At 39.5% G+C, this 17544-nt stretch overlaps 1 protein-coding gene across 2 annotated transcripts in view; it reads right to left on the bottom strand.

Annotated features, from left to right (window-relative positions):
- Positions 1-14244, bottom strand: part of SLC39A10 (solute carrier family 39 member 10) — a 124487-nt gene extending 110243 nt beyond the window's left edge. The window contains exon 1 of one of the 2 annotated variants that reach the window (XM_070508276.1): positions 13874-14244. The gene's annotated coding sequence lies outside the window, so the exon portion shown is untranslated. The remainder of the gene's footprint in view (positions 1-13873) is intronic. The other variant, XM_070508278.1, reaches the window with a different exon arrangement.
- Between the last annotated feature and the right edge of the window lie 3300 nt (positions 14245-17544).

The following is a 17544-nucleotide window of genomic DNA, read 5'->3' as shown; positions in this document are numbered from 1 at the left end:
GTCAGTGGATCCTGGAATTATGTGTAGCCTTGGGCATACCCAAGCAAGGACTTACCCACTGTGAACATCACCAATTGTGCATCAACAGAGAAATTCAGACACAGTCTGATAAGGTAGTGATACAATTGTAAATCCAATTGTTCTGTTTTTAAAAAGTTTGCTAGGACCCAAGAAAAAGTATTACACTTTCCAGACTTTAATATTGAGATGAGAGACTTGGCTGAATTAGAATCACAATTAGATTTTTGGTTCAAAAGAATATCTTTCCTCTTTTTAAAGCAAGCTGGTTATCATTTGCCCAGAAAAGCTATTCTTACGGCTTCTTCAGTCAATCAAAGAGGAATGAAGTCTCAGAAGACAGAAATGCTTCCTTCCTTTTGTCATTTTCCCAGCACTTTCCACCCCAGGCAGTTTAACAAATAAGGTCAGAATTTGAACTTGCAAACACTGATCATTAATTCCTCTGAAAGAAAATCACTGATCAAGTGGGCGTATTTGCAGTTTCCATGAGGTTGAAACTAGGGCATTTTGGTCTCTGATGTAAAAGGAAACCTAACACCAAATATCATTGAAAAGATTTCCATTTTCTTTGGAAGAGATTACTTAGAAGTAGTATACTATCTCTCATTTCCTCTTTGTGTATCTTCTTGTCAGTCCTACCATTGAGAAATCTGGTCTTCTTTCAGTCTTTCTGTAGCAGGACAATGAACTGTCATCAAAACAGCTCTCATTAATGGAGGGAGTGATAATATAAATTGTTTGATGTTTTATATTTAGATAATCCAGGCTGCAACTTGGCAATAGTGGGGATCATATCTTAGATCAGAGGTTGGCCAAGATTTTCCATAAAGGGCCTGATAGTAAATATTTTAGGCTTTGCAGGCCGTATGGGCTTTGTGGCACCTACTCAACTCTGCCCTGATGGCAAGAAAGTAGCCCTAGACAATGCAGGAACGAACGACTGTGGCTTTGTTCCAACAAAACTTTATTTATGCCTGAAATTTTAATTTCCTATAATTTTCACATGTCGTGAAATAGTCTTCCTTGGATTTTTTTTTTTAACCATTGAAAAATAGAAAAACCATTCTTAGCTTGCAGGCTGTGAAAAACAGGCGCTGGGTGGGATTCGGCATTCGGGGAGTAGCGCTGACCTCTGACTTAGAATCACACTACGCCACACTCCACCTTGTAATTGCTGTAAAAAGACGCGTCCCAAGGCCCCAAACCATGTGTAGATAGTTAAATAGTAATTTGGGACTGCTTGCGTCTTGCAGTCTTTGGAGTCGTCCTCAGGATTCCCCAAGTGGACTGGCTGTTTGAATCTTGGCTGCTCGAAGCTTTCCAGAAGTTTTAACAGTGAGAATCAGGGGGGTGGTCAGGGAGGTGTAGGCCGTGTGAAGCTGTCCTGCCTCAAACAGGAAATTTCTTTCTGGTTCTGTGTTTTCCTTTAAATGTTGTTGTGAATTTAGCACTGTATTCCGTAATCTGTTTTCCCCCAAACTTTCTAGTAAAGCTAAAGCCCCAGGAAGGCATGCCTGTTTGTACAGAGCCCTGTCAGCCTGAGGGTGGGGTGCTCGAATCTGAAAAACCAGAGGCAGGCTTACATCCTACTGTACTCAGAATCCCACATCGCTAAGTAGCTTTCACCAGGAAGAATTGTTCTGAAAGTAAACTGCTGCAATGAGACTCTGTTTCATTTACGATTTTTCTGTAGAAAGGGGAAAAGCTGTATAGTTATTAATCTATGCAAGCAATGACTTCAGAATGAAAAGAATATAGGAAAAGAGTAGGATCAAATCCACTGAAGTGGAGTCTTCGGTAAGTAATACCAAGATGATAACAGCGAAGCATATAGCAGAGACCTACCACTTATAGCTTCAACTCTTATAAGGATGTGCATATTTAAATCACCGAATGGCTCCAATTGTTTTCGACTTCCGGATTCTTTTAGTCCTGCTACCTGGCCTGAGTCTTCTCCGCGACCCCAGAGATTTGGCAAGACTTACCAACTGACATATTCCTATTGTTTTCTCCCAAGATGCCTACTCTCTCAAAAGTCCAGACCAAAATCTGAAATCAGTTTCCATCCACTTCCAAAAGATTCTTCTCTCACTCTCTTAATGCAAGCACTTGATATCCTCTTTTAAGAATGGAACCCAAAATTGTACTCTGAAGCTGATAAGTCTTATACCCTCGAGAGTTACCATGACAACCTTCAGATTAGCTTCGGGAAAACAGTAACAAGAGATTCATCCTATTTCCATCCCCGTGTTACGCAGCCCCATCCTGCCTTTTGGGTCCTATCAGGAGGAAGGTCAGTGCTAATTCTTCTGCTTCGATTTGCTTCTTTGAAGAGATGAGAGTGGAGAAAGAGGCTATGATCTCCTTGAAATGACTGCAATCAAGGAAAGAAAACTTGCCAAATTCCTGGAGTCCGTATTTTCCTTTGGAGGGTAGTTTTGATTTGGCTTTTTAGTTTTTCGTACCTTTTCTTCCTTTCAACACGATCAGAATGATTACAAATCTAGAGTCATGTTTTACAATATGGGGCGCCCCACCCTCCACGGCTTTCAGATGCAGCCAAGGACTCACTTCCGAAGGTTGCTGTTTTACCTTGAGGGAAGTTTAGAATCTGACCAGGTACAGCAGCTCAGTGCTTTGGTTTTATTTGTACACAAACCAGATTTCCAGTCAAAAGCAAAAGAAGGTCCTTTTCCCTTCACCCCATGCTCAAAATCTTCAGTTAGCACATCCAGAAATGTCTGGTAACTAAGCTGTCAAGGCATATGGACGAAAAGATGGTAAGCCAGGAACAGTTCATCTCTGGGCCAGGCTTCAGCCTTAATTTATTATTATTATTTTTTAAAAAAGGAATGAAATAGCTCTTTTGGAAGGCTTTTAGAGTCAAGTACTAAATAGTAGAAGGGCTGGGCAGCCTGCAAATATTTCATTTTAGAGCTCTACAGAAGTGTTTAAAATTTAGGGATTCGAACAGGGCAAATACATCTCGGTCTGCTGAAGCATGGCAGTAATCAGGGGCCTGGTGACAAGTGGTGCGACCTTTTCCATCCGCTGTGGTCCTTCAGGCGCTGCACACAGTGAGGGCTGCTCTGTGGTTCACCTCTCACACACCTGCCCTGCAGTCGAGTTTCACAGCAAACAATGGGCTATGTACTTGTTGCAGAGTAATGCATCTCCTACCCGAGGCGTCCTCATGAGAAATTCTATCACACACAGCTTTATTTCTGGATCCTTTTACCTAAACTCTGAATATTTCAGTGTTGGCCATGGAAAACTGAAAAGTCCTCCTGTCTGTGGTAATTAAAAAAGGGAAACGGGGTTTGGGAATAGAAAACTGAGTTGAAGAGAATGGCACATTAGCAAAAAGAAAGGAAACTTAAGAGGCAGAAGACATTCCAGCCTCTGAGGTGCATTTGGATGGTGTCCCGAGGAGAGGGGGCAACTAGACTTGAGTGAGACGTCCAATGGCCTGAGATTCAGTGCGATGTGTGCGCCACATCATGCAAGGAGAGAGTTTAAGACTGGTTCACTATAGGTTTTAGAGAGGATTGAGAAATACCTACTTGGCTATATGGAGTAGGTTAAATAAAGGTAAATCCAGCACTTAAAATCTTTTTTAATTATTAAAATGATTGTATGATAAAACAGCTTGAGGAGTGGGTTCAAGGACCACAGATACAAAAACCACCACGACCACCCAGGTCAATAGAAGAAAAACAAATGTCCTTAAGATCCACAGTATATGGAACAAGACAGTCTCACTGAAGCTCTGTGGAATGGAGACCTTGAATAGTCTTGAGAGTATTGTAAAAATATTAACTCTACAAACATCGATTATGACTGATGTACCACAGAGATTAGGTTTAATCAGTGTGTTTACGTCATTGCTTTGTTTCAGCGAATGGCGAAGTGATCCTAAGGGCATCTATAAGGCTACTCCTGACCTCCATTTCCCGAATGCTATTTCTCCTTCAGAGTTTAACCTTTTAAATCACATACTTTCTAAAACAGATGTTTTCAGAAACCTAAACTTGGGATGGGCCTCCTACATTGGGGAGCTGAGAGTGTTTCAAGTTAGAAGAGGGTTTGCACAGACAGAGTTAATTCACACTTCAGGCCTTCCACAAGCCTGGAGTCTGGCCTTCCATCCCAGGGAGTGGACACCCTCCCACACACTCCGCAGTTGGCATTGACCTGAAATGCATACTGGTCTGTCTGGACTTGTAAGTAATTTTCTTTTATCTTTGAAATTGTACCCTTGGCACAGCTAATCTGAAGGTGCAGCATATTAAAAAAAAATTTTTAAAAAGAGCACAAAGTAATTCCAGCAGGGAATATAAGGCAGGATTTACAAACTTGTTATGCATCTTCTAAGTTCGATATTAATTTCCCAGGAAACACAAAGCCTGTTTAATTACTTTATCTTAGTCTTTTTATTATATAATTTGTGTTTGTCTTACCTTTGACTCTTCCAATTTGAAGGCCAGCATTATGAAAACAGCAAATGCTTTTTAAATGTCTTAATGTGCATGCTTTACATTATATGGAAATTTATCTGCATTTCTTTTCATTGTCTATTGTCCTTCCTAACTTCCCTCTACATTCATTTAATATTCCATTTCAGTATTTCATAAAAGTGTTCTTGCAATCTGAATCAGTTCTTCTAATTGACTGGTTTCGAATAGGAGAATTTTTTTAGTGTTCATTGTGTCTCGATTTTTCTGAATATGTTCCCTCATCACATCATGCAAGTATTTTGGGATTAATGATCAATCAAAGGAGATAAGGTCATGCAAGGGATTCATTGCAATTTTACCTATCTTACTGATTTAATAATTTACTAGTTCAATTTTCTGATCAGCCTGAAAATCGTTCCTAATCCAATTGCTTATTTTCTGACTAACTTACACACAAGCCTCAGACTATTTCTCAGGCTGTTAACCAAAAACTGTAGTGTGTTTACTCTGCAAATTACCATGATGCTATGAACAGTCACCAAACATATGTACCACTAGCTGTGGGTACCAAATTATTTATTTCACAGTAAGAATTAAAAAGATTTTTTTTTGTTTCTTTTTTTCTCATTTGAAAAGTTTATCAGATGAAGGGATTCAGAACACACCAGCCCCAAATATGCCGCTTTGGCATAGTGATATTTTGAGCTGAAGGTACTGGAGAAACAGCAGATGAATGAAGGGCTGGCGGACCTTGCACTTTCTACCTAAAAGCAGATCATAAAATTTCCAATGAGAGGGGCCAGCCCAGTGGCGCAGTGATTAAGTTCACACGTTCCGATTTGGCAGCCCGGGGTTCGCCGGTTCGGATCCTGGGTGCGGACATGGCACCGTTTGGCAAGCCATGCTGTGGTAGGCGTCCCACATATAAAGCAGAGGAAGATGGGCACGGATGTTAGCTCAGGGCCAGGCTTCCTCAGTGAAAAGAGGAGGATTGGCAGCAGTTAGCTCAGGGCCAATCTTCCTCAAAAAAAAAAAAAAATTTCCAATGAGAAGGGCACCCCCTTTGTACCAGGAAGAGATTCTCGTCACCAGAGACTGGGAGTTGTTGCTGGAAAGGACCTGTGCAAACTCACATAATCCTTATTTTCCATTAGTTTCCCCCCTCATATAATTCCTAGCAGCTGTCCCACAACTTACTGCCTCTAGCCCGAGCCCCTTTCTCTTGTCACATCTCCACAATTCATTGTTCTTTGTGTAAAACTGTGTATAAGCTTTTGGGCCTGACAGCTCCTTCAGGTCTTCATTTTCTATCTGAAGACTCTCACGTACGTGTAAAAACAAATTCAATTCAATTCAATATTTAAATATTAAATATTTATTTTTCTGCTGGTAATCTGTCTTATGTAAGTTTAATTCCCAGCCCAGCCACAGAACCTAAGAGGATGTTTTCCTCCCTGGCACAGCCAAGTTCATACACACGTGAGTGCTCACACACACACACACACATTCTTCTGTACTTTTGCACATTACATTATATCACGTTGCCTGATAACTGTGTCCTATACCCAACATTCTATATCATCCTAGAATCTAGATTCTCAGAATTAAAAGAAATCTTGAGAGGATCAAATCAAACCACAGTACCGAAAACTCACCAGACCGTGAATGAACGCTCATTGCTTAAAGAGATGACAAAGAACCAGTCACCTGAGTTTATTTCTTCTTATAACGACTTCCTTTAAAAACACAGATCTAACAATTTAAAGTGGCAAAGGAATGATTCCCTGTATATATAACAAACATTAATAATTTAATTTTTTATGTGCCGAACACGTACATTCTCCGCTAAAGTTAGTAGTTCCTCCCTCTGTTACTCTGCTAACACAAGAAAGGGTGTTGGACGAGGAAAAGGGACAAGGTAGATAAATCTCAAGAGCACCAGTGACAAAATCTCTCCTTTGATGGGCAGTTTCTATTATGTAGAAATTTAAGTTTATGTCTTCAACACAATATCCCACTAATACCCCAGAGTCGTTCTGCTGTCCTTGAATCTTGGTCAAGAGCCATCTGCCATGACATCAAGTTCAAAAGTTTAAATAGTAAGGAAATACACGAGCCTTCAAAGAGGCACTAAATAGCCTTTCCACAGCCTCAGCGGTAATACATCGAGGCCTAGGATGGGCTGGACATAAGAAGACTTACCCTGGCGACAGCTTTTCAAGGTGCTTAGGTCCAAAGGAAAAGGATGCAATTCTGCTCTCTCTTAAATAAACTTCCTTCTGTCTTGATCAGAGGAGACAAGGTGAGAGGTGAAAATGGTCTCAGCCTGCCTCAGTTTAAGGCATTCTCGGGAGGGTCTTCTGGGAGGGGTTTGCTGTTCCTAATTAGCATCGTAATGGGTCCCCATCACATCCTAATCCACTGCATATCTCTCCTTTTGTGATTTTTACAGCCTGTTAATTCCCTTTGTTTTCCTTAGCACAGATCTTGTGTTCTTGAACTTCCAAACTCCACTTACAAACTCCACTTTATAATTTTATCAAATTCTATAGGACTATAATTTCACATCTGAGATATAACCGACCCCGTTTTATACCTTTGAAGTGACGAGTCTCAGGCTTTTGCCATGTAGTTTTCACGGTAAAGTGAACACATCTCAGAGAAAACAGTGCTGCCTCTGTGGGTTCTCTTCCTTTAGATGTGGCCCGCACATCTTCAGGGATGTCTTCTCCAGGTCTCCATACCTCTTTAGGTGAGAACTACTGAGGTGTGCAGGTGGCAGGAACAGGAAAGTGGAATTCTAACACTTTACTTCTGTGTAAATACTGATTCCGTAAAGAAAAGATGGCGCAGGGGTTGGGGTGGGAGGGCGCTTACCTTTTAGTCCTGGGTAAAACTAGAAATCTCAGGAGGAAGTTTAGAACCCTTAGAGAATAGGCGGCATCATTATCACCATCATCAATAACATTATTGCAACTGGTAATTTTGTAGCATGCTTAATGTGTCCCAGACATTCCACTAAACTTGAATTATCTCATTTAATCCTCTAAACAACCCTATGCAACCCTATGTTACCATCTCCATTTACTCCATTACTGGGGTAAATTGGTCTAATTTACTAGCGATATTAACGAACGGTACTACTATACTATAATTAACATACAGACTCTCTGACCCCCTAGTTTCTACTCTTAAGCACTCACCTTCTACAACTGGCCTGCTGAGCAATTTATTTTTCAGACATAAAAGTGATCTTACATGTTGAGTGTCTCCTTGAACTTGATGGATTATCATGGCCACGTTATATATTTTACTTATAAAGGTTTTAAAAAAATTATTTATCTATTATCTAATTTGCTGATCTGAGGGATATTGATAATGAATCTAGAGTATCAGACAATTTACTCGTTGTTTACTTCTGGAAAATATATAAAAACCTAAATCAAGAATTAAAGAAAGCACCACAACTAGAAGGACTCACAACTAAAATATACAACAGTGTACTGGGGGAATTTGGGGAGATAAAAGCAGGGGGGGAAAAAAAAAAGAATTAAAGAAAGCATGCCCTAAATGATTTTACAGAGTGTTTGCTGTCTCATGGAAGAAGGAGAAAACAGTTTTTGACAGTTACCAATTTTTATTTCAGTTTTGTAAACGTATAGAAGTATTAGTCAAGAAAGCCTAATCGCTATAGTTACTGTGCCAGGAAATCTTCTGCTTCTAAAACTTATTTTTGCCCTAGAATGCATTCTGCTAAAAACTGACTTTTCTAATTATCTTTGGTTATCTCAGTCCTCCCACAAAGATCTCTCGTGCATCTGCTCATCGAGTTGCACAGATTTCCAAATGGAATTAGCAGTCTTAACAACTTTGCTATTAGCTACACCAATAGCATCCTCTGAGGATATTTTGCTTATCTTCTGCTTTAGCAAATGTTTTATTGTTTTAGTATCATTTGGTATGGGTAACAATCTGGAGTTTGCATCTGAAACATATGAATTTCTTATTTTTAAAAAAGCCATACATAAATCATTAATGATAACAATAAATGCCTGAAGGAATTTATTTTTACTGTATTTAGCCCAATTACTGAAATATTTTAAAGAAAGCCGTCATTTAAGTCTTTCTAAAACATTTATATCTATGCATATATAATTCAAATTGTATACATATATATTTAATAGGGTATGCATTTATATTTAAAGATGATTTTATAGAATCTGGGAAAGAAAGCCAACAAATTGCTTTTCTCTGGAATAGAAATATATAACTGCCCTCAAGAATTGAAGGACAGGGGCCGGCCTCGTGCCTCAGTGGTTCAGTTTGTGTGCTCTGCTGCATGGCCCAGGGTTTCACCGGCTCGAATCCTGGGCGCCGACATGGCATCACTCATCAAGCCATGCTGAGGTGGCGTCCCACATGCCACAACTAGAAGGACCCACAGCTAAGAATATACAACTGTGTACTGGGGAGCTTTGGGGAGAAAAAGGAAAAAAATAAAATCTTGAAAAAAAAAAGAATTGAAGGACAAATTCTAAGATAAAGTTTGTCTTTTTTATTAAGAAAATATATTCTCATTTCTAATAAACTGTCATTCTCACAATAATACAGGAAATAGAATAGTCACTAAGATTTTTTTCCACTTTAAATAATGTCCTCGGGCCAGCCCCATGGCTGAGTGGTTATAGTTCTGCACTCCACTTCCGCGGCCCTGGTTCCTGGGTTCGGATCCCGGGTGTGGACCTACTCCACTCATCAGCCATGTGGTGCAGGCATCCCACATACAAAATAGAGGAAGAGTGGCACAGATGTTAGTTCAGGCAAATCTTTCTCACCAAAATAATAAATAGTGTCTTCTTTCAATATGTAGTACTGTTTCTTTCAAACTTTGAGAACATTAACTTCTAAAATGTTTGTTATTTATTTTGATGTCATACTTACATCTTTAGCATACCATTAATCTGTATCCACTTTTAAAAATAATATGGCATTTTTTAATATAACATGACGTAAGTAAATTGAATTTGCTTTAAAATATTTTTTTTTCTGGTTTTGGGAAGCAACAGGTACTCAGATTATTGAATCTTGCAAGTAATTTCCTTCTCACTTGAAAATGATGGTCTTCTCCCTCTAATTTTTCTTTCTTTCCTTCCTCCCTCCCACCCTTTGCTTTTTTCTTTCCTCCGTCTTTCTTTCCTTCCTTCTTCCCTCCTTCCCATCCTCCCTCCCTTCTTTTCTGCCCTCTCTCCCTACTTTCCTCCTTTCTCTCTCTCTCTTTGAATGAAAGTGGCTTAAAAGGAGGCAGTCACCGAGTCCTGAATCTGTTAAGGGCTGTTAATAATTTTTAGTAAAACACTGGGGCCATTTAAAGGCAACACATAGCTTTATTTATATTTGAGACAAGGAGTATTGCACATTCTGTTGACTTCAATCTCGGGTGCATGGCTAGGTAACTATAAAGTACTGAAAATTCCAACCACTGTTGGGAGACCATAGATCAATGTCTTGGACTCAGGAGAACTGAGTCTTGATCGTCTTCACTTTGAACTCTACACACATGGTGAGAAGGAGTAAAAATGCTCTTCACTTTGCAAAAAGGAGAAGTCCATCATCTTACTCTCTTGATAGCCTAGTATGGTTAGAGGTCAAAACAGGAAGTGCCATTGTTAACACACAGAAACATGAAAGTTCTGTACTTAAAAACACCTTGAACCTTCTTCCCCATGAGGACATTTCGAATGCAGGAACTTTGGGTGGGACCATACCGCTTCCTGCATTCTCTTCAATCAAAGTGGTAAAGTTTGTTTTTGTTTTAAAATGAAGTTAAAGGAAAAATATTTGCCGTTTCAGAAGAGAACAACATTCAGTTCCTTTTAGATTTTTATGAGCATCTGTGATCATTTGTCATATGTGGCTAAAAAATGACCAGTACTGATGAAATACCATTTTATTTTTAGAGAAAAGCCTCGGCATACTTTCTGAAAATAATTTTGAAAAAAATCTCTGCTTCCTGCCAGGGAAGTTTTGTCCATGGCTAAATGTGGATGCATACACTTTTATGATAAAGACTATCTCTTTACCCAAATATACTGATGGTGAAAGGCTTAAGTGTTATGGTCTCTGGAACTAGTGAAGTAGAATTCTATTTCCTAGATTCCTTATGCACAAAAACTAATAAGTCATTCTTATGACATTCATTGGCTTGAAATAATATTTTATACAAAGACAAAAATATCATAAACCTAGAAAAAAAAAAAAGAAAGGAAAGCCAGGAAAGAAATAATTTGGTAAATCGATATCTCGGTCTCTAAACTTTTCATTTCCAATCTTTCAAGTTTTCTCCCCATGTCTGATAACAAGCAAATATTCTAGAACAAAACTAATCATTCAAAATAAGGGTAGGAATACATTTTCTACAGTAGAACGAATCCGAGCTAGTTTTTCTCTTTTCCTAATGAAATAAGACTATTTCAAACGAGAATATACTAATATATTGAGGGAACATTTTCAGCCCAGATGCTTAATTAAAAGTTTATCTTTGGGGCTGGCCTGGTGGTGCAGTGGTTAAGTGTGCACATTCCAATTTGGCAGCCTGGGGTCCGCCGGTTCAGATCCCGGGTGCGGACATGGCACCGCTTGGCAAAAACCATGCTGTGGTAGGTGTTCCATCCATAAAATAGAGGAAGATGGGCATGGATGTTGGCTCAGGGCCAGTCTTCCTCAGCAAAAGGAGGAGGATTGGCAGTAGTTAGCTCAGAGCTAATATTCCTCAAAAATAAATAAATAAATAAAAATTTTAAAATTTTAAAAAAGATAGTCATTTAAAAAAAAGTTTATCTTTGCTGATAAGCTGTCAACATACTAAAAATACAGCTTAATACAGTAACAAAATAAAAGACAAAATCCCCAGATAACGGACTAGGAAATTAAGATAAAACACCTCACTACACAGCCAGATCCGGTCAAGGCCTTGACTAAGGACACCGTTTTATGTATCTTTCAAGGTGGTCTTAAATACTTTTGAGTTTGGAGCTCCTTACATATTGACTTCTGCGTACAATCTGCAGAGAAAGACGTTTTCTGACTTATCTACTGTGGAATACGGTATGGCTGACCTTAATGAAAACTAAGAAGCATTTTGGATATCTATTGAACTAGTCTAAGAAAAGGTGGTGTTGCACTAAATCTCCTAACCCATTAATCAACTAGAACTTTCTTTGGTTTTTGCCTACCATCAAAGTGTAGAAGAGGTAAAGCTATAAGACCAGAATGAAACTCACAAGAGGTCTCCTTATCTCGCGCGTTATTATAACAATTTGCTTGAAATTCCGTTCCCCAGCTGCAGAAACCAAGAGAAGCAGCGAGAATCAGCAGAGCAGAGGACGGACAGGGGTCATCCCAGAGTCTCAGTGTTTCAGAGTCTGATGTGGTCATAGGGCCATTAAGGCTAGCCTCGCAGCTTTTCTCTCTCCCCGATCGTGGTGCGCTTTTTGCTTCACAAGGAGAACTGAAAAATTAATATGTTTTTATTTATGCAATTGGTATTTTGAAATTGTGGGGAAATTAAAAGGGAGTAAACCCTTGACTGCAGGATCAAAGTTCTGTTTAAAAACTGTGGGATTCTCATAGGAAGAAATCAAATTTTTATATTTATAAAGTATTTTACAGTCTACAAAGTACTTTCATATAAATATATTACTTGAACAGTGACGGACGTCCAGAGTCACCGCGTGAGTTTCTAGCAGAGCTCTAACTGCAAACCGCGCATCCTGGTTCCTAGTCTAAGACTGTCTGTATTATGCTCTCCCTCTCTCTCTCTCTCTCTCTCTCTCGCCCCCTACCCTCCATAACTGATTCTGGAACTTACTGTATGGAAGCTTAAAACATAAAAAAACTACAAGCTTTTTGAGGGCAAACTTCATATCCTATTTATCTTTGCATCACTAGTATCTAATCCAATGTAGGTCCTCAGTTAATGTTTGTTGAATGAATGAGTGAAATAAAACAGAAAGACAAATTGGAACAGAACTGTGTTTTCAGATAGTAAATATGTAAATGAAACAGAAGATTAACATTAAAGATTTTAAGCAACTATTCAGAATATCAAGTACTGTATTAGATGCTATCTATTTATCTATCATCTAATTTATCTGTCATCTATCTTTTTAACCTCACTCCAGATAATGCATTTTATCAACTATTATTATTTACAAATTTTTAGGTCACTAAGTCATAATTATAATTTAGAAAGACTTGTCCTGTTTTATTGACAGCATAGAAATTAGAATTCATTCTTCAGTAACATAAGGTTTATTGGAATACAACAAATAAAAATGATCATAATTCCCCTTCACATCTGGGAGAGTACAAGACTGTGACCTGTGACCATTAACTCATATTATATTTATATCAGTTTTTTTTTTTTTTGAGGAAGATTAGCCCTGAGCTAACTGCTGCAAATCCTCCTGTTTTTGCTGAGGAAGACTGGCCCTGAGCTAACATCCGTGACCATCTTCCTCTACTTTATATGTGGGACGTCTGCCTTAGCATGGCTTGCCAAGCAGTGCCATGGCCACATCCGGGATCCGAACCTGTGAACCCCGGGCCCACAAGAAGCGGAACATGCGAACTTAACCACTGTGCCACCAGGCCGGCACCTATATCGGTTTTCCTTATTTCTCACTGTTGTATTTTCTTTATAATTTTCACAGGCTTATGAAAGCATCAACTGAGCATTTTATATTATTCCATCAGCATGGCTTATCCACGTCTAGATTTCAACTGGCCAGGCTTAGATAAAACAAGTTTTCATACATGTATTTTTTCTACCTGCCTGTATAGCTGAAGATCCTGGATGTGTTGAGCTTTATTTCTGCAAAGCCTCTATAAGTTAATATTTGTGTGTGTGACTTGGAAGAAAATTTAGAGGAAGAACTAATTTATTATTTCTTTAGGACTAATAATGATTGGGTTCACTTACTAGCAAGACACACTGAGGAAAAAGAATCTCAAAGAATACACAAATTTTACGAAGCCAAACCCATAAAGCAAATAAAGATGAAATATCCAGGATCCGATTTAGATTTTCTAGATCCACGCCAAAGAAGAAAATACCCAAAAACGGCCCAAGCTGTAACTTTGCCAACTTAGTTACTGCTGTAAAGAAACACTGCACGATGCCATCTAGTGACAAGTGATCAACATGCGATTAATCACATAGAATGAAGGGGTGAGGAGGTGAAATTCCCAGGATTTTATAGGTAAAGGGAAAAATCCTTCTGAGAAAATTAAATTTGATAGGTTACTTTTATTCCTCCAGGTACACAGTCTCCGAAAATGTATCACGGGTCTGCAGCTTGAGGATCGTTATTTTGAAATACTGTGTAGCCACCTACCTCCAAATCGGCACCTGTCTTTCCTTCTGCCGCCGCCCTCCACCACGCAGTCTGCAGCTGAACTCGGCACTGTGAGCGTTCTCCAGGCACAGCCCCCCGGAGAGTGACAGGTGGTGGAGGTGGAGCACTTTAAAAACCAGTCTCAACAGAATAAAAAAAAAAAAAGACTTCAAAAAAGGGAACCAAGATGATTCCTGAAACAATCTGTGCCCCACTAAAAATAATAACAACAATAATAAATAAACTGTTGGAAGTTCAAAGAGTAAAACTAAAATAGGGACCAGAGGAAATCATCTTTGTTTTTCTCCGCCAACGGCTGTGCAAACCTGATGCTGTCTTGTTCCTTGTACCAATCCCTCGCGGAGAATGCCAGAGACCTCTGCCAGAGGGGCCACAGCATTATGTCCTAAGGGAAATCATTTTCTCCAACATTTCTCATCTTTTGTAAACAGACTTTTTTTTTTAGGAGAAAAACCAACAATCCATCAATCATGGAGTTCTCTAGTCCAGTAGTTTCTTTTTGGTTAATTTTTTGCAACTAGATTAACCAGTCCTGCTGCCATAGATACATTTAAGAAAATAAGACACTTCACTGTGTTCACATATATCTGATTAAAGCTCAATAAGAATATGCCAGTAGCCTTAGGAAGATATCAAGTTAAAAACTTTTGTGAAATAAAAAGCAAAGCTTATCAAAATCTCCAGCTTCGAGTGCGTTTATTTGTTTTTGTTTTTTTATTGCTGCCCACATGCTGTGATTGGAACACAATGTGTGGAAATTGCATAACCATCATTTCCACAAATCAAAGCTATTGAGAAATGGGAAGGCCTTGGGGGAGCTGCTGCATGAGATGTTGATCTTAAAAAGTCTGCCTTTATGTCTGAAGTCTTCCCTTCTTTCTTTTGACTATTGTTTAGTTTTAACCATCTTTGGGCTTTGTTTTGTTTTTTAACTAAAATCCTTATTAGCCACAGGCCAAAGAACATTTTTTGAAAAGTGTTTTCTCTATATTTCTTCTATTTTTCCTTAGTTCAACTTTATTTTATTATTTTTGATACCTTGGACTAGTCTAGGCAAAGTGTTCTTAATTTAAGTATTAGAATCGTCAAGAAAACATTAGGTGAGATTTCCTTGCCCTGGGGTGGGAGAGTGGGGGCAGTTTTGGTGCCTTCAGCCCAGTCCATTCCAGGCTTACGGAAGCTGGAGAGAGTCTTTTCTCTACTGTTTTCACATTGAAAATAGGAACCAGTCAGATGGCTATTTGGGTCAAAGGCAGCCTGAATACGTTATGAGAGTGAAGAAGAACACTTCTCTTTCGGGCTGCCTGTGTTCCTCTTTAGCTCCAGCAGAGGTTTGGTTGCCCTGTCTGATACCCACACGCTTCTTTCCTTGGAGCCACAGATGCTGCTGCTAAGTGAAAACTTCCCCTTTCCAGCGAACACATCTGGAGTCAGGCTGGGGAGGGGACAGGAATCTCTAACACCCTCTTGGAAATCAGGAGGTGAAAAGGGGTCATTTGCTTGAGAGTGAAAGGTAGTTTTGTTGGGAGAAATTCTACTGGGGTATTCTGTTACCCTTTCAGTGTTTAAACTCATTTTGAGGAAGTAAAAGTCTGCCAAAAAGGCATAATATTTAGCTATACTTTGACACTGTTCGGCACCTCGGACAGAATGAGCATGAATATCTTTTTAGGGTCTCGATTTATGATCAGAGATTGTCTTCTCCTGTAATGTTTCCGCTTGAAGAGGTGTTTCAGTGTTCTTTAAAGTAAACTTCAGGAATTGTGAGGTTAACAGAGCGGTTAGAGCAGAAGGCTATGGTCAGTCCCCCCGTTTAAGTTTAATTTTGAATGATGGTGGCAGCTTTTCTTTTACCTTTAAATTTGATGCCATTTTCTCCCTATCATTTTCACCTCTGGGATTTTTTTTGCCGGAGATGTATATAACTGCCTTTCTGCCCACATCCCTTTCTAAAAGAATCTGTTCCCACCCACACCCACTGCAGAGCAGATGGCCCTAGTCATCTGTGATTATGTCAGGTGACCCTCCTCCAGCTACAGGAGAGGAGGACTAGTGTGTGAAGACCTCCTCTGAGAGTCGGTCCATAGGTTAGGCCAAGCCGAATAGATGGTATCACTTGAGAATTTTGAACTAAGACACGAAAGTCATAGATGGGAGATGTCAATGGGATTTGCAGAGTCACAGGTGTGAGAGTTGTCCCATGGCAAGCCTCCACCATGCGTAATTCGAATTTCTGAGGGAACCCAAAGGAAAAACCTTGTATACGGAGCCAGCCTAAGAGAATGACATAGAAGACATGCAGAGGGAAGAAGTGACAAGAGCTCTAGCTGACATTTGTGAGATCCCTCCTCCCCCTCCGGGCCTCTTTCTACTTTCTAAGTAAACATTGAATTTTCCAGTGTGGTTTGGGTGGGAGTGCCCAGCTCCAGGAGTTGTTTTAAGTCAGCCAGCAACATCACATCCCCGTGTCCGTATGGTGGGTTCAGGGTAGGCATGTGAAGCAATCAGGGACAGTGGGGTTAAGGAGAGAGTTGTAGGAGTTGGGGGAGGGAGGGATTTCTCTCTCATCCCTGGGCGTTGCCTCAAAACTACTCTCTGCTTTTGTAGATGTGAACTAGGAAGCACGCAGCACTGGTTGTTTCTGATTCCTTTTAGACCATTAGAGGAGACAGTCTTAGATGAAGACAGAGTACGGCAATGAAAAGAAAGTAGGTCATCTGACTTTCAGCTTGTGGGAAGTGGTCTCGGAGAAGATTAAAGACAACTAAACTAATGATGGAAGGGGGCGATTAAGGAAGAAGCCAGTCAACTTCATCAAGGTGGGAAAAGTAGAGTAATAGTGCTCTGAAAACAGACAACATGACACACACTTCCTTGTGATCTATATCTACAGACACCTTCGTTCCTACCTTGATAAGACTTCATCCTCTGCATTGGAAATGCAAGTAGGTAGAAAAGAAAGTTTATATTTTCCCATAGTCAAAATCAAGGAGTGTATCTGGAACTTTGCTACATTACCTCACTTAATCCTGACAGTCCTGCCTGGTGGGGCTCATTAATTCCAACAGAGGGTTGGGGAAAATGTGGAAGAGAGATGCATTCACTCATCCAAGATAGTAAGTCACAGAGGGGAGATTGGAATTAAAAGATCCACTATTACTTTATGATAATTATCAAATTGTGATTAATTTATGACCTCTCTGGTTTTGCCAGGTCTGGAGCTCTTGCTGAAAGGACATCAGAGCATGCACAGAATAGTTGTGGAAAAATCCTAAGAAGCTGGTAACAGTAGGTCCCTCCAGCTGGCTAACTGGGAGTGGGAAATATTCATTTTCCACTGCTCAATGTTTTCACCTTTTGACATTTGAACCATATGCTTATATTGCTTTCTCCAAAAAAGTGATGTATTCTGAAAAAAAGTCGTATCATGAAAAATTTTTGTCTGATAAAATGATTGGCTTGTATTACGTGAGTTGGAGAAACCTTCTAGTTCTAAAATTACTTTATTGTGTAGTTCCATGAAAGGTCTCCTAATTCTAGAGAATACAAAGATTTCTGCCCTGAATGGTCTCTCAACCACTGAAGCTGCCTGAGAGGATCTTAAAAAGGTTACCTATATTTTTGGCGGTATCAATGGCTTAAAAAAAAAA

This window comes from Equus asinus, chromosome 4 (assembly GCF_041296235.1).
Source record: "Equus asinus isolate D_3611 breed Donkey chromosome 4, EquAss-T2T_v2, whole genome shotgun sequence".
In the NCBI taxonomy this organism is placed as follows: Eukaryota; Metazoa; Chordata; class Mammalia; order Perissodactyla; family Equidae; genus Equus; species Equus asinus.
Note: the sequence above shows the minus strand (reverse complement) of the source record. Positions and strands in the feature narration are given on the sequence as shown.